General features: G+C 43.9%; 1 long non-coding RNA gene across 1 annotated transcript; it reads left to right on the forward strand.

The window, feature by feature from the left end:
• The first annotated feature begins 641 nt into the window (after nucleotides 1-641).
• On the forward strand, nucleotides 642-20,177 carry LOC142436890 (uncharacterized). The gene is made up of 4 exons (XR_012782165.1): nucleotides 642-766; nucleotides 1,061-1,104; nucleotides 18,847-19,110; nucleotides 19,477-20,177. It is a non-coding gene; the product is annotated as an uncharacterized LOC142436890 (long non-coding RNA).
• Nucleotides 20,178-27,870: the final 7,693 nt, after the last annotated feature.

Genomic DNA, 27,870 nt, shown 5'->3' on the forward strand with positions numbered 1-27,870 from the left:
TAGACCACAGCTCTGTTTCCCAAGAGACCCACAGCCCTGTCTGAAGAGAACTGATAGTTTTCCCACCCCAAGGGTGAAATTGTACCCTAGTGCCTGAAAGATAATTTGCATATGAGGGAGTCCTGTCCTTATAAACAGAAAGTGATAGAGGCCAGGCCCCCCTTTATCTTCTGAGCCCATGGTACGGTAACTGTTTGAACTCATATGTTAAGCAGGGATCCTCAGTTCTTGCTTCAGCCCCATTAACACTTTGGCAGAGTTGGGGGGTTGGGTGTTTCCAGTTTGTTAGGAGGATGCACATCCACACCCAATGTACATGGTTCTATCTCAACCATGTCACCCATGCACTCCCTCTGCAAAGGGCCAAATTACTGGTGCCTCAGCCATTGTTATCTGAGTCTTTGCCGCTGGAGTTTCAGCCACAGGTGTGGGCCCTTTGGCGTGGACCGCCTCTCTCCTCTCTGGCTCCTCCCCAAGCCCCGCCCCAAGCCGGCCAGGCCCCGCCCACCCCCTCACCAGGCGCCTGTGCTGGCATCTCAGCAGAAATGGGCGGGGAAAGAGCTGCCTTGAGAGGAAGTGAAGGCAGACCCCTACCCCTCTCTGACCCCGCCAGCTCCTCCCACCCCGGGTCACGCCCAGACAGGGCCGGAAGTGGCGGTGTCTTATTCTGAACTGCAACTCACTGCAAGGATTCCACTGTCGGTACTCTGCTTGGGGTGCCAGAGAAGCGCCCACAGCCTGAGCACCCTGTTGCCGGCGCTCCCAGGTGGGAGGCTCTGGGCTCCGGGACATGTATGTGGGCGGAGGCTATTTTAGTCCAGCTGACTAGGGTGCAAGCGCCCTTTCTCTCCCCCAGGAACCCTGCCAGCGCTTCTCTTGGTGAGAGGTGGGCGGGTGTCCCTAAGGCCAGTCCTATTTCCCCGCTTTCGGATTGGGTGGGGTTCATGGTGGGAGTCCCTGTTGGAGAAAGGGGATCACGGCTGGGGTTTTGGGGTCCGGGTTCCCAGATTTGTTGCTTTGTGAGTTTCCTAACCCCCCTCCCTTGTTTCCTTCCACACAGCGATGCCTGCTCCCCGAGACTCCTTGCACCTCCTCAGCTCAAAGGTGAGCCCCGGGGTCTTGTTCTGCTGACCTCCCTCTGGACCCGATCAGAGTCTGTTCTAGGCACAAGATTTCTTGCTGAGTTCGTGACAGAAACGTCTTGCCTGGCTTTAAAATATTGGTCGCGGCCCTTTTTTTTCTTAACCCCCTGTTTAGAATTCTATCTATATATTACTATGGTTTTTTAAACCATTCCCATTTCCTTTCCTTGGTATTCTTTATTGCTTCTGTTGGGTTCAGTTTGTGAAGCACAGAAGGGGTGGATATCTGGAGATGAAATAACATGCGATGGTTTGTAAGGATGTCTGGGTGGGGTCGGGGTGGGTGGCTGGCGGAGTTGGGGACTAAGAATGAAGGATTGAGGGGACTGAACACTAGAACTGAAAGTGACTAATAAGCCTTTTTAAAGGCGATTGAATCATGGTGGGAAAATAGACAATATGAAATCGATTGTGGTAATGATTTTGCAGTGCTTAAGATGGCTGAACTATGGAATTGTGGGAATTTGTGGGATATGTGGATTCAGTGCCCCAAAAAGTGTTAAAGAAAAAAAGAAAGTTCTCCATCATAAAAGCAATCTAACTAAACTATGCACAGAAGAATCAAAAAAACAAACTGAAACAAAGAAACCAAAAAAAAGTAATGCTAAAGTACTTGACTTCTATTTTGGGGATGAAAATGGAAGTGACCCTGAAATGGGCCCTTGGGTTATGAACGTTGTGAGGCTGAAGGACAATTTACTTTACCAGAGTGCAGCGAGAGCTGGCCAGCCTGCCTGCAGGGCAACAGCAGGCACACAGTTACCAGGATGTCCCAGGCTTTGATGGTGGAGCAGTTTGGAATGTGCCAGTTGAGATGCCTGGTAGGCGATGAGCCCACAGTTGTCGATCAACGAGTGCACGATGTCCATGGCCCTGAATGAGATGCTGAAGTCCAAGGGGACTTACTGGAGCACCTTGTGCACATACACAAGAGTAAGCCTCTGCTGCTGCACTGGCATTTCTTACAGTGCTCCCTCTGAGCCTTAGCTAGAGTCTCCATGGACTTATCAGGGTCAAGTGGGTTGTTTGACTGGGACAGTACACCTGGCAAAGGTAATGTAGGTGTCTTAAGGTGAGCTGAGGGAGGACAGAAACCTCCCCTGGAGCAGAAGGGCTAAAGCTTGCTGGATCTTGATTTTCAGGAATCTAGACTGTGAAAGCAGGACCTCCAGATTCCTCTGACCTTTTGGGTTTTCAGCAGGAATTGCTGGAAAAGTTACCACAGGGATAACTGGCTTGTGGTGGCCAAGTGTTCATAGTGATGTCACTTTTTAATCCTTCAATGTTGGAATGATTTGATCTGATCTCCCCTGTAAGATGGGGGTGGAGAGAAAAGGGCTGGGTTAGAGGAGAGAGGAGGGAGGACAGAGGAGCGGAAGGAGGAGAAAGAGAGAGATTGGAGCAGCTTCCACACACCCTGATGGCCCCTAATCTGGATTCCCAGGCTGCCCCCTGCCCGACAAGGTGGGTATACCAGCCACTGAGTGGGGACTTAATTGTTTTTCTAGACACTACGTAGGTGGTCGACTGGTAGATCCTATTAGGAAAACACGTTGGAGATGCTCACATTGTGCACTGTGTGTCAGCATGCCAGTTGGATCCCTGGCCCACTGTCGGCGCTCTCCAACCCTGGGGTCCCCAGGCTCTCCCTCCTGTTCTCACAAACTTTTAAATAGTTGAGTTGGATTCCATTTTAGTTTCTTAGATCTTATCATTGTTTCAAAATGTTTCACAAAATGTCTATTTTCAATTCTATTATTTTACTTACGTGATTTTTGTGTGTACATATGTGCATGTGTGTGTACCATGCACACGTTTTTGTAGTATCCTTTTGGATCACCACTAAGGAGGTCGACCAGTAGTCTTGTTCGGAAATATGTGTGCTACCTGCCAAGTGCGTATATAAATCCGCTATTCCTGTTTGTGCCCATTTTAGCCCTGCAGCCGGGCTGGCCAGCTCACTATTCGCTAGCAAACAGCATCACCTCCTCCTCCTCTTGTGTTTTAGGAGGGTATCGGTGTGTTGGAAAGATGGTCAGCATCTTAATATATAAGAGTTAATAGTTTGGGAGTTGGAGATTAGCAGTTAATCACTAGGGATTTAAGTACCAAATTATTTTTGAGTGTTGAAATGTAGCCTACAACATTTTTACATTTACTAGCTATAGCATTTATCACCTATTTGGCATCTTTTTATATGAAATCATCAATTTATGATGAAGAAGGAATTTTCATTTGTTTCTGGAAGTTTTTCTTCCTTTTATTAATTCTTTTTTTCTGATTAATCTAGCTAGTACAATTTTTAATATGAGTGGTGGAAATGGACACGTATGTTTATGCTGATTCTGAGGTAGTGTGAATTTTTTCCTCTTCTACATGTGAAATTTGCAGTTTTTTCATGAATGTGTATTAGCATATTGGATTTGACCTATTTCATGTTAGATTTGTAGTTGTTTTTAACGTGAAAAGCTTTTGACTTTGTTTAGTATGTATTCTGTGTCTATTTAGATAATTGACTTTCCCCCCCATCAGTAGACATATCTGAGTGTTTATTTTCTTGTGTTAATTCAGTTCTGGGATGATTAGAATTAATCATGATACATACTTATTTTAATATATTATCTGTCTCAGTTTCCTGCTTTTAATGTAACTTTTTCATTCAGATCCCTTATCAACACTGGTCTACAGTTTTCTTAAAGTATCATTATCTGACATTGGTGTCAGGTTACTTCTGGTCTCATAGATGGTGTTACTAAGTACTCTCTCAAAACTATTGTTATGTTGGAACCCAATAAGTTGAACTTAAACAACAAAACAGTTAAAAAGAAAAGTGTTTATTCATCTTTTGTGAATACTCTGCCAAAATTTTTAGTTTTCATGTATCATACAGTTAGGCTGGAAGTTTCTCATGACATTTTATTTTGATTCAATTGATTATAGACATCCTAAACATACTGAAATCCAGTGAGTTAACTATTGTCAGTCTCTTGCTCTGCTAGATCTCTGATCTTCCAGCTGAACCCTCAGTGTACAGGACTACATGATTCACAGTTTCCTTGAAAGACAAATAGCTACTCAAAACTTAGTGACTTTGGTGTATGTGCTTGGCTGGGGAGCCAATGGGGCGAAGCTACCATCTGTGGGATTATGACTGAACGCCTCTAAGTCAGAATCCCGCCCAGGAGGAACGATACGGCAGCGCCGCGGAGCCTCGGTTGGCCTCGGATAGCTGGTGCTCTGCCGTCCCCGCCGGCAGGCGGGCCACGAGCGCATCCGCCTCGGCCGGCCACGCGCTTGCCCCCGCTGTGCTTCGGAACCGGGGTCTGGTACAGAGTGCCCCACGTCCCGGGAAACGGGTCGCGGCCGGAAAGGCGGCCGCCCCCTCGCCCGTCACGCACCGCACGTTCGTGGGGAGCCTGGTGCTAAACCATTCGTAGACGACCTGCTTCTGGGTCGGGGTTTTGTACATAGCAGAGCAGCTCCCTCGCTGAGATCTATTGAAAGTCAGCCCTCCACACAAGGGTTTGTAAAAAAAAAAAAAAAAAAAAAACTTAGTGACTGTGCTGCCCTTAGACTAGAGCTCATGTTTGTGAAAATACTCTGCCATCTGGCATGCTGTGAGGCCCTTAGAGAACTGCCTTCAGCTCACCAAAAGAATGGATTAATGAGGGGTAGGAATGCCTCAGTGATTTCGTTGTCACCTTGTTTGTTCCAATTTTATTAACTGAAGAAACCTCTTCCCTTTTTTAATGAGAGAAATAATACCTTATGTAAACACACACTAATGTCTTTGTGTTTGTGCTGGATGCATATTTGTGGATTCTGAGACTGTTATGTCAGCTGTCATTGAGTCAATTCGATTTCACAGGGACCCATTGCACAACAACAAAGCACTGCACTCTTCTGTGCCATCCTCACAATTGAGGATGAATCTATGTTTTTAAAATTGTAATTAATTTATTTATTTTAACTCATTTTATTAGGGGCTTATACAGCTTGTATTACAATCCATGCATACATCCATTGTGTTAAGCACATTTGTACATATGTTGCTATCAATTGTTTTTAAAAATTTTCTTTATACTTGAGCCCTTGGTATCAGCTCCTCGTTTTTTTCCTCCCTCATGAAGCCATGATAATTTATGTTTTTATTGCTTTTTCGTGTCTTATATTGACCGATGTCTCCCTTCCACCCCTTTTCTGTTGTCCATTCCTGAGAAGGAGTTATATGTAGATCATTGTGTTTATTTCCTCCTTCACCCCCCACCTACTACTTACCCCCCTGGTATTGCTACTCTGATTACCGGTCCTGCTGGGTTTTATCTGCCCTTGATTCCCTGTGTTTCTAGCTCTTATCGGTAACCATGTGCTTTCTCTAGTCTAGCCAGAATTGTATGGTAGGTTTGGGTTCATGATAGTGGGGCGGGGAGGGGGGGTGGGGGGGGAGGGAGCACTAAAGATGTAGAGAAAAGTTGTATGTTTCATTGGTGCTATACTGCACCCTAACTGGCTCTTCTCATCCTTTCACCTTTTCTGATAGGTTGGTTTATTGTGCCAACTTGGGCAATAGGAACATGGTATTAATAATGTTGCAGTTTGATTGGAGGGCAAATAGATAAATGGCTAGGCAAATCCTGCCTCTCTCTCTCTCTCTCTCTCTCTCTCTCTCTCTCTTGCTCCCTTCTGATCAGATCAGGGTGTGCCTGCTAGTTCTCTGCCCCAACTTGTGAGCTACACTAACAGTGGGACTGCCAACCTGTGGATCATGTCGCTAGAACTTGAGATTCCTTCGAGAAGTGGTTCATCATGTTGCTGGTTTATACATCACTTGAGCTTGGGACTGTTGGATCCTATTGTCTTGCTGACTGTTGATGACCTGACCTTCTGTTTGCTTCCTGTGTCCACACTACCTGCATTGCCCTACATAAGACTCACCTGTCTGCTTCCTTGACCTTGGACCCAGGGGCTCTCATGAGTTGAAGGATTTCCAGTATATTAAATGTTTCATGGAAGTGAGATGAACTGAGCACTTTGTACAGCCGTGTGGACTAATTAGCTGCTATATTCTTTTGTGCTTTATATGTCTATCCATTATATATAATACATAATAATATATAATGATTATATATATTATATAGAATGATTTTATATATCATGATTATATATAATATATATAATAGATGTATACAGCACATAAATATATATACATATATATGTATATATATTTACAAGTGTCCTGGTTTAGTTTATAAAATACCCTTCTGTAAGGGGGTGTCCACTTGCCTACAGATGGACTGTATGTCTCATTCCATACTCCCCCTCTTTGACATTGATAGGATTTTTTGTTTTGTGTCTCTGATGCCTGATCCCTGATCCTATTGATACCTCATGATCACACGGGTTTGTGTGCTTCTTCCATGTGGAGTTTGTTGCTTCTCAGCTCGATGACCTTTAGGACCCCAGATGCTATTATTTTGATAGGCAGACAGCATCAACTTTCTGCACCATTTTGTCTTAATTGATTGTGTCAGGAAGCTGAGCATCACAGAATGCCAGGTTATTAGAGCAAAGTCTCCTTTCATTGAGGGAGTACTGGAATAGAGGTCCAATGTCCGTCTGCTACCTTAATACTTAACATTTAAATATATGTACATATATTTATTTCCATTTCATCATATATATTTAAATATGCAAATGACTGTATTTAGAAATTTATAAATGCCCTTTGTCTCCTAGTACTTTCCTCTATTTCCTTTTACTTTCCTCTTGTCCCACTATCATGTTTGGCATTCATCAGTTTTCAGTAATTCCTCTCATTACATTGCCCTTGATCACGCCCTACCAGGCATCCCAGAGTATCTTCGACATCGATTTTAGGATTTTAGATTACTTGTGTCCTTGACCCCAGGTTAACAACCACTTCCTTTCCCCCGCTTCCCCGTCTCCTGTATCCCCCCTCCCCCCCCCCCCCCCCCCCCGGACCATCAGCCCCATTGTTTTCTCCTCTGGTGTGTTTATCTTGCCTATCTTATCTAGATAGACATGCAAAGACAATAGTAAGCACAAACACAAGACAGAGCAAAACAAACAAAAAACAACTATAGGAGAAAAAGAGAAAAGACTAGAAATCGTCCCAGGTTTGTTTTTTGACCATTAAGAGTATTTTACTATCGGTTGAGTTTGATGTGGTACCATGCCTTGGCCACACACTCTATTTTTTTATTTCCCGGGCACTTCATTGCTTTGCTCCCCTTGCTGCTCTGTTGCATGCCCTTAGCATTTTGCCCCAGTGTGGTGGAGTCAGATCGAGCACATTTCCCACACTGTGCCACTAGTGTTGTCCCTCATAGTGCTATGGGTCATTGAGGGATGTTGTGTCTTGTGGTGTGGCTGGGCCTATGGTCCTCTCTGTGCATTGGCCAATTCGAGCAAGAATATCATGCTTGGGGTTTGGTGGGCCGTGATGTGAGGGTGAACAAATTGTCGCAGTCACTTTGTTAATCCATTTAGTAGAGGGATTCATGTTTTTCACTGCCCTTCGTCTTTTGCAAACAGAGTATCCTTTTCAAGGAATGATGTTTTCTGATAATATGTCCAAAGTATATAATATGAACTCTCACCATCCTTACCTCTAAGTAGCACTCTGTCATTACTTCTTCCAAGACAGACTTGTTTGTCCTTTGCCTGTCCATGGTAAGTGAGATATTCTTGACCAGAACCACAATTCTAATGCATTCATTGTTCCTCAGCCTTCCTTTGTCCATCTTTCAAATGCACATGAAATCAATTGACAATAGCATGTTTTGGTCAGGTGAACCGAGTCCTCGAGGTAATATCTTTTCCTTTCAATACTCTAAAGAGGCATAGTTCAGCAGATTTAGCTAATACAGTGTAACTATTGATCTCTGACTATTATTTTCAGTATTCAGGGTTTTTGTTTGGTCTTTTTTCCATAAGCTAACCAATTTTCTGGAAGGAGTTAAAATTTACTCAAGCTTTAGATTAAGAATTTTGATAAATGAGAGGTTGTCAGAGCCAGCCGACTAGTCAAACAGTCCTGAAAGGGGGAGTGATGATTAAGGAAAAAGGAGAGACAAAAAGTATTGGGAGGGCAACAGGGAATACTGAAGCCTGGAGTTTATTTTACATATTTTTTTTATCCATGCAGATACAACCGGGGTTAATTATCTCATTGTTAAGCAACTACATTTGATACATTTGCATACTTCCTTGTTCTTGTTTTTAAGTGTCTATTCTAAACATAAAGTCGCAGAAGAAATCAGCACACAATGATACATAGGTCATGAGAATTCTGTCCTTTCAAGGCTGAGTCTTAATGGCCTTCAACATCTCCCCCTTTTCTATTTACTGAAGGTGTCTTTACTCAAAATGTCGGCAACTGACTGTGCCTGTCTTAGGTTGTGGAGTCCTCAAATCACCCTTACCTGTCATCAGTCACAGTCCTGTTGGTGACTATGACCCGTCTTAGTTTGGGAAACTCAGACTCCATCTTACGCATCTCTGACTAACCAGCCTCCGTCTTACACCCCTGTTTGGGGAGGGGGCAAAGTGCACAGGTGTACTTCATGAAGCTGTGTTCTTAAGTCCAATAATTCAACCATAACCCTGTGCAGTATCATAGGGAGTATGCATGAGATCAACAATACACACACTCCTGCTCTGACTAGAGACATAAGCATGTGAGGTAGGCCTCTGAGATTTCCTAATGAAGGGAAAGCAACTCAAAAGTGCTGGAGCCAATCCTCAGCAAGTTTAGCGGCATCAAAATCAAGAGACTTAGCATATTTTATGGCTAATATTTTTTGATGGAGTTGTAATAAATCTAAAGACTCATTAGTATTGTGCTATATACCTTGAAGATGGTTCTTCACTTTAATCCAGCTATACTGACTGTTATTGTACTATTTAGGTGTAACACAGATCCATGTACGTACAGCATGGCACTGTAGACTAGACCTGGCCTTAAGCCCTTGCACCTCATCTCCTAAATACATGACTATGTCATAAAGAGCATTTACTTTTTGTTCTAACTTCCTGTCTATATCTTCTTGAGTTCCCAACACAGTAGTCACATTTTTGGATAATTCATTTACACAGTGGGCAGTTTGTATGATTTGTGAAAGTACAATTGCTGCAGTAGTAGCAGTAGCACCTAAACTTAGTATATGTAAAATACTTGCTATAAGCAAACCTACAAAGCACATGGGTCTGGTTAATGCTTTTCAATCTCTTCTAATACCTGTAACCCTCTTTCTGAACACCAAGCCCCAGTAATATTCACTGGTAGCATAACAAAAGAAGATTGATACAAAATGGCGATGATAATATCTTCAGGGGACCAGGTAATAAAAGTAGACAAATTACAATTATTACAAGACATGTTAAACTTAGAATCATCATGATCTATAGTAATATTCCCTGCCAAAAGTACATAAGGCGATGGTACGCAGGCAGTAACGTTTCCCTGCGGTCTGGAGGAAGGGCCCATAAGCTTCGTGTCCACTAAAGCAGCCCCTATTTTCCACCATTGAATTTGTGGAAAACCCGAGTCTGACCACCAAAGTCCTACAGACAGCCCCCTTTCCCATTCAGCAGTGTTTTTTTTTTAGTATTGTCCTGGTTGCGAGACCAAGCTATGATATATAATTCCTTTGAGATATTATACCTGATGGGCTTGTCCGTGAGACACAATCTCTACAATATGCTTTTATTCTTTTGAGTCTCTAGTCCACAAGGGGAAAAAGACTGCGGAGTGGGTGAGATTACATTTCCTTCCCTTTGTACAGGGAGGCCATAAGTCATTAACTCACACCTTGATTTCCGGACCTTCCCAGACAGGAGGATGTAAGAAGGGTAAATCAGGAACAGAAGCCTATACTGCTCACTGAGCAATGTCCTCAGAAACACACCGAGGCAAATTACCATCCGCATGGTTTGCAAACCGCACCAACTCTTCAGGCAGCCACCGTGCTCCATCAGCATCCTGCGTAAAAACACAAACATGCCCTCGTCCCCATATTAATACCGGTTCGGGGCCAAGCCTTGAGGCAAAACAAGCCAATGAGATCTCTTCATAGGGTCTTTGAAGTTGGTGGAAGGGACGTTAAAGGCAAATCTTTTACAATCATTTGGATCCAAGGGCATGGTATAAAAACAATCTTTTAAATCTAAAATGATCTCATATGTATTGGCTGGAATAGCAGAGGGGGAAGGGAGCCCAGCCTGCAGGGCTCCCATAAGTTCCATAGTATTATTAACCCTCCTTTACTGTTTTTCCTTACAAAGCAGCTGCTGTCGCAAGCCCCTGAGTAAAGAAAGGTCCAATGTCCGAGCATAGTCTGATATATTCGGACATGTTGCCCTTTTTTCTAAAAGGTCTCAGCACTGCCTGGCATTTTCAAAAGCCAATTGTTTCCATTCTGTGAGGGCAAGTACCGCGATGGAAAGTGTATCTAATAAAGATTGAGTAAAAGGGTACTCGGGACATATTGGTCACAAGCAACCTTGAATTCTTTTAGCTGTTTGAAAGGAATAGGAGTATGATCTCTCATCAGATTACCCTGGGCATCCTGTCACTCAGTTACAGGGAACTGCATACTGAACTCCCCTATATCCTCTCCTTGTTTTGCTGCATGTGCGGCAGCACTAAGCATAGATCCTTTCCTGGAGCCCCAGTCACAACCAGTGCTGCAACTGGCAAGTCTTCTAGAAAAGGATTCCTTTCACTGAATGCACTCTGAAGCCTCTGAAATACCTTGGCCCCAGTAAGTTTTGGCACCCATTCATGGGACTCTATCTCAGACTGCTTTTCTATTAACTTGACTTGCATTTCCCTCATCTTTGCTGCTAATGATGCATAAGCTTCCTCCCAGCCTACCACCTTTGTTTAATCTGGGCAGGACTTCTGAGTATCTTGCACCAGGTTTTGATTCTCAGGTTGAAGTGCCTCGGAGGCAGCGAAAATACCCAAATCCTCATCATGATAATGTGCCACCTTGTCCTCTAAGGGCTCCACATCGCCTGGGTCAAGGGGTTCCTCATCCTTGCTTTCAAAGCCCTCCAGTTAACTTTTCAGTGACTTCAGTGGTTGAGGAGGAGGCAGAGGCGCAGAAGGAAGTTTACTTTCACTTTTGTTTGAGCATGCAAATTGGTGTTCAGGCTGGAGTCCCTCATGCCTATGGTACAGGCTATCCCTAACTAAATCCCATAAGCTAAACGTGTCTATGGGAACCTTCTATATCCATTAGTGGTGTAGTGATCTTTTAACCATTTCCCTACTTTTTGCCAAGTTTCAATATTTACAGTCCCTTCCTCAGGAAACCAAGGACATACCTTAACCACAAAATCTAAAAACTTCTCTATTCTTTGGTAGCTTACTTTTGCTCCTCTAGCTTTTAACATGTCTTGAAAAATATTTACAAAAATCTGTTTGCTATTTCCTTGCCCCATTTTTCTCCCAATAGCTACTCACGTCACCACCAATCTCTTTGTGTACACCTTTGTAATCCACGGTGTCCTTCACTTTGTCCCCCGTTTTCAGTGTCCCTGGTTTGGGCGCCACTCTTGTCCAAGCCAGCCAATGAGTTGAACAGTCCTGAAAGAGGGAGTGAGACAGAATTTATTGGGAGGGCAATAGTGAATACTGAAGCCTCGCGTTTATTTTTCATACTCCTTTTAACCATGCAGAAACAACCTGGGGTTAATTATCTCATTGTTAAGCAAGCATATTTGATACACATAGCAACTCTTGTGACCTATTTTCCCAGAGCTTGCACACGTTCTTGTTCTTAACAGTCTGTTCTAAATGTAAACTCACAGAAGAAATCAGCAAACAGTGACACATAGGTCTTGAGACTTCTCAGCCGTTTCAAGGCTGAGTCTTTATGGCCTTCAACAAGGGTCCTAGAATCCAACCTTGTTCTTCAACCTGCCTGCCCCAGAGCTCTGAAATTGGAACCTGGACTTATAACATAGGGGAATGGTGAGCCTTATATTCCACATATGCATGATGAGTGGGTAGGAGAAATTTTATGAAATGTGTATTTCTCTAGTAGGCTGATTTGCAGATTAGTTTTATAGGGGCACTAACCTACACCTCTGTCAGATAACTGCCACTTCACACCTCCTTGCCTTAGAAACTCACTGGTGCTTGCAAAAGGCCAATGGTAATGATATCCAAGTAGCCACTCAGGCTAATGCCTCCCCACTTGATCGCAGCACAGCCTCTTCCCTCCACACTCATTTTGTCTTCCTACCCCTTCAGCCTCCTGGTGGAGCATGTTTTACAAGCTCATGCCCACACACTAGCTATCCACCCTCTTCCTAGAAGCCCAAGTCTATGGATGGGACATCCTAGAATACAAGTGAATAAGCCCTTTCCAACAGTTTGTGTTGTTTGTCATCAGTTGAACATTATTTAGAGAGCTTGAACCTCATGCTCTGGGCAAAGATGACGGAAGATAAGTTATCTCTTTCCTTGATCCATCTCATTTACCTTCAAGCTTCAGCCGTCACCTTGGCTCTTGGCATTACCCATTTACCTACAACTAGGCATTCTTTGAGTATAGCATGCATCCTTTTACAAAGGCTTTATCATTGCCATCTGTAAACACAAGAGCTGCAGAGAGGAGAAAATAAGCATCCCCCTTGGCCTGTTTCCTAGTTAAGGCTGTCTCTGCATTGACCAGCTCACCTCTAGGATTTGCTGTTCATGTCCCTCTGTCTCTTATTGTCCACTTCAAAAAGAAGTTTCACTGATTAGCACACTCTGCTGTGCATATTACTATGGGCCTCTAATGGATTCCCCCAGCCTAAGTCATTTCTTAACACTCAGTAGATTATTCAAGGAGATGCGAGCTCATAAAGTTTGATGAAGAGCCCAGATGAGTTGGAGTGAACACACACTAGCAGGAAACTCACAAAATGACATTTGTATTCTAACAGTCATATTAACATACACATGCATATTGTGAACAAATTAGCACATCTACTACAACTAACAAATCTTCATATAATACCCTCAGATTAATAAATACACATGCATTTACTTAAGAAAAACCACAAAGACACACTAAAATATACTAGAATTATAATAATAAAATAAATGCAGAACAGACTACAAGTTCTGTCACATTGTATAACATCTTAAGGCAATGTGCTAGCACACACAAAACACACAGACATAAAGTGCATACAAGAACATACACTGAGCTACAAGAATGTGGAGGTCTGTGGTAGGGACATTTTCTCAGCAGGTAGAGGAAATAGGTACCTAATTTAACTAATCCTTCTTAGGCTCCTCTACATTTCTCCCCTGAGGGCCCCTTTTATCTGTGGGCTTTCAGTGACCCCCTGAGCCCAGCCATATCCCTGTATTGGTGTTTGTGTCTGGGTTCCCACAACCTTTCCCTCTGTGTGTCCGACTCAGAAATACACGATCGTAACTACAGCAGTCACACTGCTAATTGAGGGAAAATCAGTTCCTGGTCATGTCTCTAGAGAAGGATATTCTGCTCTCAATAATATGTGGAGGCATAGCCACCCACAGAACTTGAAGGGAACCTGTGGGTGCCCTGTGCAGAATAGGACGTGTATAGCCCATGCACAAGGGGACATAGGGCACGAAGGGAGGTGAGTTCTGTGGAGGTACCTTGAGACTAAGCATAAAATGTGTCTTGTCTCCCTTTTCCCACTCTTGTATCAATATTCACAAGTACTGAATTAAACAAACAGCCTTTGGAGAAAAAAAAACGGACTCTAAAATCAGTCTGTGGTGGACAAGGGCAGACAGGAGCTGTGAATTAATAAAATGAATGAACTCAGAGAAGAAAGTCTCCGATTGGATGAATGGAGACAGGCGACTTGATATAGGATTGGGCTACTGGTGATAAGTTCTTGTAATATGTTGTCTGGAAAAATATATATACACACAAGCTAATAAAATGAGATCCTTTGCACAGCAGGGACTGTTGTCCCAGGGAAGGAGGGAATACAGGAGGGGTATTGAATGCAAGGCATAAAGAGCTTGATGAAGCAGATGATGTGAACAGAATTCATCCTAGATGCAGGAATTACCAATTATGTGGGAAATGTGGCGCGATTCAAGGGGAAAACGAAACAGAAACTAAGTTCAAAATCATCCTATCGTCACAGGGAGATTGGGTGAGTGTTTGAGAAAGATGTGAGGAGATGCACTGATTCCCTGAGGGATACCGAGAAGGAGAAGAATCCCCAGACACAACAGGAAGCCAGTGGTGAAGCTCCATCTGCACCTGCTCCTCGGTCTGAGACCTGTGCTCTGGGTCCTGAGGGCCCCTGCAGCCTAACCTCTTCCACTAGAGTACATTCGTGTCTTGGTTAACTCTGACTTCCCCTAACTGTATGCGTTGGTCTGGGTAGATTAGAGAAACAAATCCATAGACACACGCATATTGTGTATAAGAGATTTAATATAAAGGGCAATTGTACATTAAGAAAGCATCTCAACCCCAGTTAGGTCCAAGCCCATAAGTCCATAATTTGCACATATGTCGGATACCAATGTATAAATTCCTCTTCAGACTTATGAAGTACATGCAATGATCCAGAATGCAAGATGATCACAGGAAAGTGGGCAGAAAGTCTTTGGATCGAGTGGCATTGTAAGTTTCTCAGTGCTGACGGGGGCTCTACATGGATTCTCCAGCACCCAGGGCTTCATGAGGTAGATCCACATGGCTTCTACTCAGGGATGTCTCACAGGGGTCACCCTTGTCAGTAGGGTGTCTCCCAGGGATTAGAAAGAGTGTCTTCCCCTCAAAGATGGAATATGGGATTTCCCAGAATTCTCAGGAGATCGAGATGCCCACACATAGGCGTCATTGGCTATGACCCAATTGACAGACTCCAACCCTTCCCTCTTTATCCTCTCAAGTCCCAAATTTACACCAGATTATATAACTACCACACTGTTGAGTCTTTTGCACAGAATTACAGAGCTATGTCCTCGAATTTCAGATTGTCCATTTGAAGTTATAGTATATTCTTACTATTGTCTCTGGAGATGGTAAATTGGCCCTTCAGAGAATCTATGTGGCTTTTCCTACCAACACTATTAATGTATGAAACCCACTTCCGCCCATTCTCTGGGCCTAGGCAGACCCTCTGTGTATTATACACACAGACAGTGAATGCAGAGACAGCAGGGGAGAGTCTCAGAGAAGCCTCAGGCTGCCTAAAGTCTCCCTCAGATTCCATAGCTCCACCTCACACTGGACACCTGTAAACACACCGACATCCTGGTGATGAAAATCATAACATATTCACTGCCTCTCACTCACGCCCCCTCATACACACTTTATCTGCATCAAAGCACCATTTGAAATTCCAAAAAGGAAAATTGAGCTCAATACAGATTCCATGGTGACTTGATGTGTTCAGTCCTGAATGTTGGCACCTGGGAATTCCAGAGTTGGAGCACCTCTCCAAGAACTTCAGAGTTGGGACTTGGATGGTTTTCATCAGCAGGGGAGATGTCTATTTGCATACCTTTTGCCTATATAGTCATAAGTAATGTTGAATGACTTCTAAGAGAGTCACTCCAAGAGTAGCTAAGGATGTTCTAGATATCTTGGAGAGCTCTGCGTGTGGAGTTCATTATGCGATGGGCTGCTAAATGCAAGGTCAATCATTTTAAATCTCCAATGGCTGTGCAGGGGAAAGAATGCTCTCCACACCCATGAAGGTTTACAGACGCAGAAGCCTAGAAGGGCAGTCCTATTCTATGCTATAGGGTTGTTATGAGAAAGAATTGACTTAATGGAAATGTCAACCTACAGTTAGAGACACTTCCTTGAAATGTGCCCACCTCCTCCCCACCCCTCTGTGTGGTGCTTATTCTTTTCTTGATGCAGTTAAATATTCCCCGTAGAAATATATATTTAATCTGACACAAGCTTCCCTTGTCTAATTCTGTTTTAAATTATCTTTTGGAAAGGAAATTCATATGCTAAAAGTAAAACCCTCATCATCACCTTCTAGACCTTCCCTAATTGTCCACTAGAGCTGAATATGACAGTGGCTCCTGAGTTTTGCTCCTTCCCTGCAGGTTTGTCTTGCCTTAATCAAGCTTGCCTTCCCTTCACAAATCTTTTGCACACCAAGAATTTTAAGGTATCAAGTTACACTTAGATGTTCTTTAAATGCTGAAGATCTCTACATCTCCCAGAGAAGCCAATGCTGTTCGTGAATTTGCATAACACATCAGGACGTTTCCAGGGCATCTTCCTAAAACTAGAGGAAGTCTCCCATGGTTAAGGAGTTGATTTTGTTCTCCAAATCTAGGTATTATGCTTTACAATACTAATGCTTTCTTTTTTATTAAATACTTTTATTGGGGGCTCTTATGGCTCATATCACCATCCATGCATTCGTCCAATTGTCAAGCTCATTTGTACATATGCTGCCATCATCATGTTGGAAGTGTTTGCTTTCTACCTGAGCCCTTGATATCAGCTCCTCATTTCCCCCCTCCCTCTCCCACTCTTCTTCCTTCATGAACCTTGATAAATTATAAATTTTTATTTTACATTTTCCACTGTCTCCCTTCACCCATTTTTCCATTGTTTGTCCCACTGGGAGGGAGTTATATGTCAGTCCTTGTGATTGATGCCCCCTTTCTACTCCCATCTTCCCATTATCCTCTTGGTATCTCTATTCTCATTATTGGCCCTGAGGGTTTTATCTGTCCTGGATTCCTTTTGTTGTGAGATCTTAGCTGTAGAAGTGTACATGCTCTGGTCTAGTCAGATTTGTAAGGTAGAATTGAGGTCATGATAGTGGGGGGAGAAGCATTAAAGAACTAGAGGAAAGTTGTCTGTTTCATTGGTGCTGTAGTACACTCTGACTGACTCTTCTCTTTCTTGTGACCCATATGTAAGGGGATTTCCAATTGTCTATAGATGGGCTTTGGGTCTCCACTGCACACACTTCTTCATTCACATGGATATGATTAAAAAAATTTTTTTTTGTTCTGGGTCTTTGATGCCTGATACATGATCACATGGACACTTCATGATCACACAGACTGGTGTGCTTCTTCCATTTTTGCTTCTCAACTACATGTCTGTTTGTTTATCTTCAAGCCAGTAAGACCAGAGCCACTATATCTTTTGATAGCAATGAACCATCAGCTTTCTTCACCACATTTGCTTATGCACCCAATTTGTCGACCGCCATCGTGTTGGGAAAGTGAGCATCACAGAATGCAGGGTTTTAGAACAAAGTGTTCTTACATTTGGGGAGTACTTGAGTTGAGGTCCAGTTTCCATCTTCAACCTTAATACCTAACATATCTATTTCCCTGCCATTACATATAAATATATTTACATAGGTATATGCCTATATTTAGACCTCTGTAAATGCCCTTTGCTTTCTAATTTTTCCTCCATTTCCTTTTACTTTCCTCTTGTCCCACTAACATGTTCAGTCTTAATTTGAGTTTCAGTAATTCCTCGCTCTGACTTTGCCCTCGATTAATCCCCACTAGGCATCCTATGCTTTCTCTCCAACGATTTTAGTTCATTTGTTGTTAACTTGACCTTGGGTTGGTTGATCCCCTCACCCCCACCTTCTATTCTCCCACCTCTCCTTCTCCCATGTCCCCCCGGGACCACTGGTCCTGTTTTTCCTTCTCTGAATTGTTTATCCAGTCTTCTATCTAGATCGACATGCAGAGACATTAATAAGAACAAAAACAAGGCAAAGCCAAACAAATCAACAGAGGAAGACAAAACCAACCGAACAAACAGAAATAACAACAAAAAGATAGCCAGTGACAAAACAAGAAATGCATATAAATCGTTGCAGGCTGGTTTTTGACTTTTAGGAATGCTTTCAAGTCGAGTCTGAAGGGGTGCTGTGTCACACTGTCCCCAACATCTAATTTTGGCATTCTCCGGGGACTTCATTGCTTTGCTTCCCTTGCGGTTGCATGCCCTTAGTATTTTGCCCCAATGTGATGGGGTCTGATCAGACACAAGTCCCACCCTGAGTCTCCAGTGTTGTCCCCCATAGTGATATGGTTCAGTTAGGGACATCATGTCTTGTGGTGTGACTGGCCCTATGATCCTCACTGTGCCTTATCTGCTATGAGCAGTAATATCGTCCTTGGGGATTAGTGGGTCAGGATGTGTTCTTCTCACACTCCTACCCTCTTTGCTTCTCCCGTGTGCTCTAATCACAGATGCACATGTCCCCAAGCTTCAGCTTCAGTTCTGTTCTCTGAATTGCCTTCTTTAGGTAGGGGTGGGGGGAAGGGAAGGGGGAGAGTCCACATAGTTGGGATTGGGGCAAGCGCCATTATATGATTTCTAATGACTATGAGACATTTTGATGCTTTATTAAGAATCTCAAAATGTCAGTTTCTCCAAGTTTCAAAAATACATGCAACTGTCAATTATTTCAGAAATGGTAAAATCAGGTTTGCTTTTGTTTTCTCTTCACAGGAGATATTTCGGCTGGGATTCACACACATATAGTTTCAACCTACAGTAACTGGTAAAAAAGAATTAGGATGGAGAGTAACTGATTGTGTTGAGAGAAGCACATGGAGGTCAGATTTTAACAGCCTAGAGAGATTATCGGTCCTTCTGGGATTGATTTCAACTTGTCCCAAGTGTGATTTCTTTCTCCCCTGTCTTCTCAGGAAGAACAAGGAATTTTAATTTTTAGGATCTTCCCTTCAGGAAAATAAGAGACATGAGAACTGTAGTTGCTGAAGTGTCCTTGAAGAGGTACTCCACGTGGGTGAACTGAGAAACTCCAGACACAAGAGGAAACAAACTTGGCATCCCCTGCACCTGCTCCTGTGGCAAAGATTGTGTCCCATGTACCCTGAGCTCCCTCTGCTGCCCAGTTAGTGTTGTGATGCTTGAGATGTTTGACCATTTAGCCTTCACTGTGTCTCCTGGTAAGTTTCCTACATTTACATGTCATTGTCCTCAGGTTTCAGATTGTTCAGTTAAAGTACACCCAGCTGGTTGAGCTGTTGTGGTTTCAATGTATCAATATGTGAAAACTGAGTTGTTGCTAAGACTCTCATCACAAGACTTCTTTGCCACCTAACACAGGTTGTGTTTCCCAGAACCTGATAGATCTAGAAACTTGATATCTGCAGACCTGAAAGTTAGACATAGCACTTTGAGACATTGCACATAGCTTTCCCAACTCATGACTGGTCTGTAGCAGCTCTACCTGAACAATCACACCTAGGAATAAAGGGGGGGATATAATTTAAAACCATTCTAAGATGAAAATCATTGTTTTTGACATGAAGGTGCTTACAGGGTAGGACATTCATGTCACCAGGAAGAATCCAGAAGGGTGTTACCTCCACAGGCATCTATGATCAACATGGTAAGGATGAAGACCTAAGAAGTCTGACTTTCATTTGTGACTTGGAGCTCTGTTACCATATTTTACTCTAGGTGATTCACGTGTGCTGTGCATGTGGAAGCAGAAGGAGGATGGTTCTGAGTAGGAGCAGCTGAGTAATGGCCTCTAGAGGGAATTTTTCTGACCTTTGTTCTGTGAGGTCAATCTCTACCCTTCATCATTTGCACTCACTATGGACAAACAATTTCTTCCTGAAAACCATGTGTAGATTTGTAGAAATGCAGACAGTTGGCCTGAGGTGTGAGCCATAACGAAGGGAATTCCTGGGGATACTATTTTTCTTGGAATGTTTCACTTTCTCTCTGGGCAGCCCAGTTCTACCCTTAGTACAAGGGTACCCCATGAAATGTGCAGGCTGTAGGGTTAAAGTGGGAGGTAAAATGATGAACATTTCTGAGAATTTGCTTCTCTTCAAAACAAAACAAATCACTTTTATTGGCACTTTTCAAGTTATCGTATAATTCAATACCTCAATCATATCAAGAAGAGTTGTACAATCTCTACCACAGTCAATTATGGAACAATTTTCCCCTCCATAATCATTATTCATGTAATATATTTCACATACTTGCAAAAATGTATGTAACAAAACTTTCACCAGTTCAACAACTTCTGCATGTATAATTCAGTGCCACTGAGTATTCTTTTCATGTTGTACAACCATTATTTAATCACCCTGCATATTTTTCCACCACCATTAAAATTAATTCACTATCCCCTAAGCAAAAACTCTTCCTCCTTCACACATGGTAACCATAGATCAAGTCCCCCCCCTTTCTTTTGTAATGTTCCTGATATAACATTCAGATTTCCATACTTAAAACACTTCTAGAAAAGAGTTGTATATCCATTGTCAAATAAGCTTAATGCTCACTCGTGCCTCACAGATCCACTAATTACTCCCTAATTCCCCTCCCCCTTCCATATAAACCATTGCCTCAGTTATTGTCTCCATGCATCCACTTCTTTTTTGCTTCCAAACAGGGAGACAATAGCAAAAACAATTAAAAACCCAAAAAAGAAACATAAAGAAAAATAATAATAACATAAAGATACAAATTTAAGTAGAGTATAAAACAGAGAAGGCACCTACTTCTCTTTTCCTGTCCTCCTCTTCATCTGCCTCCTTGGTTGCTGTGGTAGTTGCATAATCTGTTGTCAATTTGAGACTTAAGAATGAAGGGGTGGAGTTTAGTCTGTCAGTGCGGGTGCAGTTTGATGACCTCATTTGGAGGCATTGAGGAGATAAATAGTTCCCTGGAGGCGGGACACAAGCTCATGCCCTGTGAGACATTCCTGTGAACAAGACACATGAAGCGACACTAGAGCCCTGGAGCTGAAGGAGCCACGTGGAGACCCTTGACAGCATTGAGATGTTTCCACCTCCACTGGATCCAAAAGAATTTCCACTCACTGGCATGTGGTCTTCCTGCATTCGACATCATTGTATATGTTGTGTGAGTCTGAAAAGAATTTATAGTCTGGTATTGGATATATGGGCTAATTTCAGACTTAGTGACTTCAACTGGACTGGGCAGGTATGCTTTCTTAATGTACAATTGCTCTTTGATATAAAGTTCTCTCTTGTACACATATGAATGTCTATGAATTTTTTCCCTAGTCAACCCAGAGTAACACAGTTGTGGAGTTTCACATGTTCACTTTCCAGGCACTAGGTAGAGGTGCCCATGGTTTATGACAAGATTTAGCTAGATCCATCCTCTAGGTGATCATATTCTGGGTACAAGATCTTAACATGGCTCTGTTCAATACTTACCTTCATTGAAAAATGAATGAAGATAAGGGCATTACAGCAAAGTGGGGTGAAAAAAAGCAGATGGTGCCAGGCTATCAATTATCTGGGGTCTAAAAGGCTTGTCTTCAAAGAAGCAGCCGTCTAAGTCAGGTGTCAAGGAAGTCCACAATGAAGAAGCACACCAGCATGTGGGATCCAAAGATAGTGACAATTAAATTCAAATGTAATGAAGGAAAAAGTCCCAGAGCTCAAATGATGAACATCCATCTTGTCGAAGGGTAGGTGAACAGTGAGAACTCAAAATCCATCTGAAGAATATCTAGTCATATTAAACCTCTGGTACATCCCCTTGAAAAGGTTTACCATCAGACAGAGATGATTGTGAACTTGATCACAGTGGATCAGACCATGGCATAATATGACAATTGGTCAGTTGACCTACCTCTCGATCCAACCTGTACTTGCTCTAAGGTAAAGTATTTCCCACTTGTTCCATAACAGTATTTTTTTTTGCTGAACTTTAAAATATTGATGGTAGTCTTTCCTTTCTCATTCTTTATTTTCATTTTTATCTCTATATTATTATTATTTTCTTCTTGCAGCTTTATTTTAGTTTTGGTTTTGGTTGTTTCTATTGGGTTTCCAAAGTTGTAACGCACAGACACGGATCCCTAGAGACAATAACTGATGCAATGGTCTATAGGGCCCTAGGGGAGTAGAGGAGTAGCAAGGGTGAGGAAATTTTGGGAGCAAACAATGAATGTGGGAGGGGGAAAGAACATAAGAATTCATTATGATATATATGCATATATACATATATATTTTACAACACTGTAAACATTAAGTCAGTGAATATTTTTTTAACATTTTATTTTATTTTTTCAATCTTTATATTGGGGCTCATAAGGCTCTTATCACAATCTGTACATACATCAATTGAGCAAAGCACCCTTACTCATTCGTTGCACTCGTCATTCTCATAATTCACCTTCCACTTGGGTTCCTGGAATCAGCTCGGTTTCCCTTTTTTGCCCCTGTCCCCCTCCCTCCCAGATGCCACCCCTGGTCCCTTGATAGTTAATAAATAATTATTATATCTTATCTTACACTCCCCGGCGTCTTCCCCTTACCCACCTCCCCATTGCCCATCTCCAAGAGAGGAGGTTACACATAGGTCTCCGAGATCGGTTCTGCCTTTCTACATCCCCTTCCCTCCTGGTGTCGCCACTCCCACCGCTGGTGTTGAGGGGTTTGTCTGTCCTAGATTCCCTGTGTTTCCAGATCCCTACTGCACCACTGTACATCTTCTGGTATAACCAGGCCCGCTAGGTAAAATTGGGGTCATGATAATTGGGAGCGGAGGAAGCGTTCAGGAACTAGAGGAAGGTTTTTAGTTTCATTGTTGCTACACTGAACCCTGAGTGACTCATCTCCTCCCCACTACCCCTCTGGAAGGGATGGGATGTCCAGCTGTCTACAGTTGGGCATTGGGTCCCCATCATGTACTCCCCTCTTTCACGGTGATATGATTCTCACCACCACCCCACCTTTGTTGTTGGAGACCTGGTCTCCTCTGCCCTTCATGATCACCTACATGTTGGTGTGCTGCTTCCGTGTGAGCTTGGTTGCTTCTGGGCTAGATGGCCGCTTGTTTGCTTTCAAGCCTTTAAGTCCCCAGACACTATGTCTCTCAGTAGCCGGGCACCATCAGCCTTCTTCACCACACTTGCTTATGCACACTTTCGTCTTCAGTGATTATGTGAGGAAGGTGATCACACAATGATTGTTTTTGTTCCTTGGTGTCTGCTACATGGTCCATTCAACACCTTGTATTCGTTTAGGCCGTGTGCTTCTTCTCTTTGGGCTTTGTTGCTTCTGAGCTAGATGGCCGCTTATTTGCCTTCAAGCCTTTAAGACCCCAGACGCTATATATTTTTGATAGCCAGGAACCATCAGCTTGTCTGCTAGCTTAAGGTGGGTCTCTTGCAGGAAGCAGATTGATGGGTTATGTTTTCTAATCCAGTCCTCCAGCCTCTTACTTTTAATGTACGAATTGAGCCCATTGGTATTCAGAGTGATTATTACTATCTCTGGCTTCATAGTTTCCATACTCTGTTTTGTGTTTTGGGTCTTTACCTATCTCCCTTCATATCAGTGTGCTGCGTTTGAGTGAGGGTTTCTATCATGTCCTCTTTTCCATCTGAGACCCTGTTGTCCTGGTACTTGTTGCTGGCATGTTAACTTCTAGATGGAGATGGGATATATGGTGGCCTCCCGATGGTTCTAGTTGGAGCTTGATCTTCTGGCCATAGTGAGTCCGCCAGTATCTTCTGCAGGGTCGGGTGACTTGAAGCATATTTTTGAGTTCTTCCTTGTCCTGGAAGACCCTTACCCTCTATCTTAATGGATAACTTGGCAGGGTGTAGGATTCTGGGTGAGGCATTTTTATCTTTCAGTTTTTGGAAGATGTTGCTACATTCTCTCCTCCTTCATGGTTTCTGCTGATAAGTCTGAGCATATTCTTACCTGCGCTCCTTTGTATGTGACTGTCTTCCTTTCTCTTGCTGCTCATAAATTTTCTCTTTTTCCTCTAAGTTGGATATTTTTACTATTATATGTCTTGGCGTGTTGCTCTTGGTGTTTACCTTATCCGGCGTCCTCTCCGCTTCCTGTATGAAAGTCTGATTCTCCTTTGCTAGGTTGGGAAAATCTTCTTCCAGAAATTCCTTTGCTATCTTTGCTGTCCATTTTTGTGTTATGTTGTGTTCCGGTAGACCGATTATTCGAACATTATTCCTCTTCATAGCATCTGTCATTGATCTCAGGCTGTCTTCTGTTTCGTTAATTTTCCCATCTGATTGTTTTTCTTGCTTGCTTCGTTCGGTTTGAGTGTCCACAGTTCACTGATACGGTTCTCAGCCTCCTCAAGCCTAGATGTAGCTTCTGTGACCTTTTGTGTGGCCTCTGCTACCTCCTCTGTTAGTTTCTGCAGTTCCCTTTGGTGGGTAGAATTCATCCCCTCTATTGTGGACTTCATCCCCTCTATTGTGTATTTCATCCCTTCTATTGTTGCATCCTTATTCTGGGTTGCTTCTCTTAGCTCCTGTATTACTCTAAGCAGAGTTCTGAAGATTTCCTTTTGTGGCTGATCCATATCTGTTTCTTCTATGAGTGACATTAGGTCTGTTTAAGTGCCTCGTTTCTCTTCTTTCTTTGTTGGGAGTGATGTGGTCTGTTGATTTTTTCTTGATTCTTTCATAGGCCCCATGCTTCTGGGAGACCGAGGTAACCTTATCTATGTTATTGTTAAGGATTCTTTCAGGCAATTGCCTATGACCTACTGTAAGGGTGGGTCAGACTGCTGTGTAGACCGAGTTCCCTGTCGGGTTGGTAACCCGCAGTGCAGAGATGTATCAGCAGCTGGAATGGGGGCTGGAGCCTCAGTGAGTGTCCTCAGGCTGCTTTGACCAGGTGTGACAGGGTACCCTTAGCAACCCCCTTTATGGGGAGTGGAGGTTAGTAATAAAAAGGATTTAAAAGGTTAACGATTTAAAAATAGTTTTTAACAAAATATTGGGAAGGAGGAAGAAAAAAATTGGAGAGAGAGGGAGGAGAATCTGTAGTAGAAGAGGGACAAGCTGTGATACTAGTAGAGGTGGAAGGAGAAGAAAAAAAGAGAGAGAAGGAGAATCTATAGAAAAGGGGCAGAAGAGAAATAAAAGCATTAATGAAAAAGGAGGAAGGAAGGAGAGAGAGAGTACAGCACAGAAAGTAAAATAACGGGAAGAAGAAATTAAAAACAAAAAACAAAAAACACAAAAAGGCAAAAAAAAAACCCTATGCTAGATGGAGGATGTGTAGATGTGTATATCTGAAAATTTCCCCCTTTTCCTCTAAGCGCTGGTGATGCCTAATAGAGCGCAGAGGTGGGTGAGTTCGTGTTGTCCCAAGATATGGTGCTGATCTATGTGATGGTGGGAATGCTCTTCAGCTCAGCAAGCCCTTCTAGGTCCAGCCGCTCCCCACTGGCAGTCCTTGTGCTCTAGCTGGGAAGTGCTAGGACAGCTAAGGGTACTGTGGGGGGGGCACCGGCCACTGTGCCCGTCTCCTGTGGTGGCTGGGGAGGGCTGCGGCAGGCTTAGGGCTGGCACTGGGGACCCCACAGGGCCCCCAGGTGGTGAGAGCCGGCTGGAGCTCACTGAAGGCTCCGCAGGGACTGCAAAGCTGAGTCCTAGGCTCCACCGCAGTTGGAATGTTTGATCTGCCCGGGCTGTGAGCGGGCACGGGAAGGCCCCTTGGACAGCAGCACGAAACGGCAGGGGGCAATGGCCCCTGTTCTCCGCCCAGGCTCAGCTCAGAGCCGTGTGGACAATGGCGGCTTGGCGCGAAACCGCAGGGGGCAATGGTGCCCGTCCTCTGCCCCCACTCAGAGCTCAGAGCTGTGCGGACAGCAGCGGCTTGGTGCGAAACCGCAGGGGGCAATGGCGCCTGTCCTCCGCTCAGGCTCAGAGCTCAGAGCAGTGGCTGCCGGGGTCCCTGCAGCACCCTGGGGAAGGCACCCACTCTTGTGCCTGGCACCGGGAGGGGCCCTCGGGCAGACTCAGCAGCGCGGGCCACGGCGCTATGCGGAAGCGCAGGGTCCGGGACAGGCGCGGGTTGGGCTATGGCTCCCGCCGGCGGGAAATGCTCAGCGCAGGGTCCTTGCCGGGAGTGGAGCTGTTGCTAGGCTGCAGGGGGTGGGTGGGGTGGGCGGCCAGCACACAGAGGGCCGGTGGAGAGGTCCTCGGCAGCAGTGTGAGTGGTGGTCACCCGTGGGGGTCGCCAGACAACCTGCGGGTCTGCCCCCCAGAGCTTGGATAAATGGAGGGAGGGACACGGCCCCAGGGCAGATCTCTGCCTTGAAGGGAGAGGGGAACCACGGGAAAGGAAAACTTCTCTCCTAGTGGGGATCCGCGAGTGGGCCGCTGGTGTAGGGGAGCGCGTGACCTGCTGCGCTGGTCTAAGCAGCGCAGGCAAGCGACTCTGGGCGGGGGTCCGGTTTGGGGATGGAGCTTAGGCTAGTCGCCAGTGAGATGGTGGCAGCTTAGTGACCAGAGATGTCCCACGAGTCCGGTCCTGTTTCACCTAGACCCCTGCTCAGGACAAATGTGTGGGGTGGTACTGGGGTGCTGTCCCAGGGGGATATTTCACTCACCAGACCCCTACTATTCAGCTACCTGGACACCAAATCTGCTTTGTTTGGAGGAGCTCTCAGAGTATGCAGGTGTCCAGGTCGGCCATCTTCCTGGCTTTAAACATTTTATTAGGGACCTATACAACTCTTAACACAATTCATACATACATCAATTGTATAAAGCACATCTGTACATTCTTTGCCCTAATCATTTTCAAAGCATTTGCTCTCCACTTAGACCCTTTGCATCAAGTCCTCTTTTTCCCCCTCCTTCCCCGCTCCTCCGCCCCCCTGTAATGTGCCCTTGATAATTTATAAATTATTATTTTGTCCTATCTTACCCTGTCCGGAGTCTCCCTTCACCCCCTTTTCTGTTGTCTGTCCCCCCAGGGAGGAGGTCATATATAGATCTTTGTGATTGGTTCCCTCTTTCCAACCCACTCACCCTCTACTTTCCCAGTGTCGCCCCTCACACTTTTGGTCCTGAAGGTATCATCCACCCTGGATTCCCTGTGCCTCCAGCTCCTATCTGCACCTGTGTACATCCTCTGCTCTATCCAGACTTGCAAGGTAGAGTTTGGATCATGGTAGTTGGGGGGGGGGGAGGAGGAAGCTTTTAGGTACTAGAGAAAAGCTGTATTCTTTATCTGTGCTACATTACACCCCGACTGACTCATCTCCTCCCCTAGACCCCTCTGATTGGGGATCTCCAGCGGCCTACAAATGGGCTTTGGGTCTCTACTCTGCACTTCCCCCTTCATTCACTATGGTAAGATTTTTTTTTCTGACGCCTTATACCTGATCCCTTCAACACCTCTTGATGGCACAGGCTGGTGTGTTTCTTCCATGTGGGCTTTGTTGCTTCTGAGCTAGATGGCCATTTGTTTACCTTCAATGCTTTAAGACCCCAGACCCTATCTCTTTTGATAGCCGGACACCATCAGCTTTCTTTGCCACATTTGCTTATGCACTTGTTAGTCCTTGGCGATCATATCATGGAGATGTGCAAACAATGATATGATTTTTTGTTCTTTGATGCCTGATATGTGAATATTATATACATCTATTTTTAAAACTACATAAAAACAAAGCTTGACCAAGGGTTACCGTGGGTGGAGGAGATAGGGTTGTTGCTTAGGGGGAAGTCAGTTTATATGAATGGTGGCGGGATAATTTTGAATAGGATATCAATAATGGTTGTAAACATGAAGAGTATAATCAAAGACACTCAATTGTACATATAATAGTGGTTGAATTGGAGAATGTTTTCCTGTGTACATTTTGCCAAAATAAAAATGTAATGATATGAACAAAGAGGAAGAAAAAATTTTAATTGATAGTGATGA

Source organism: Tenrec ecaudatus, unplaced genomic scaffold, assembly GCF_050624435.1.
Source record: "Tenrec ecaudatus isolate mTenEca1 unplaced genomic scaffold, mTenEca1.hap1 Scaffold_762, whole genome shotgun sequence".
In the NCBI taxonomy this organism is placed as follows: domain Eukaryota; kingdom Metazoa; phylum Chordata; class Mammalia; order Afrosoricida; family Tenrecidae; genus Tenrec; species Tenrec ecaudatus.